Below are 237 nucleotides of genomic sequence, written 5' to 3'. Positions count from 1 at the left end.
GTCTACAGACGTCAGCGATCATCTTGTAGGCGCGTCCACCAGGAGTCGTTCACGAGCCTTTAGTTGGGAACCTCATGCGGAAGCACGCACGCGAGCAGCGAAAATTATTCTGTTAATTTATATTATTTTAACCCAAGAGCGTGTGAGACAGTGACAACGGATTTTTATTGTAACTATAGGACTCGGTTGACTAGAGTGATAAGATTTCACAATAACGCTTACACTGGTGAAGGCTAC

The sequence above is a fragment of the Puntigrus tetrazona genome, chromosome 3 (genome assembly GCF_018831695.1).
Source record: "Puntigrus tetrazona isolate hp1 chromosome 3, ASM1883169v1, whole genome shotgun sequence".
NCBI lineage: Eukaryota > Metazoa > Chordata > Actinopteri > Cypriniformes > Cyprinidae > Puntigrus > Puntigrus tetrazona.
Note: the sequence above shows the minus strand (reverse complement) of the source record.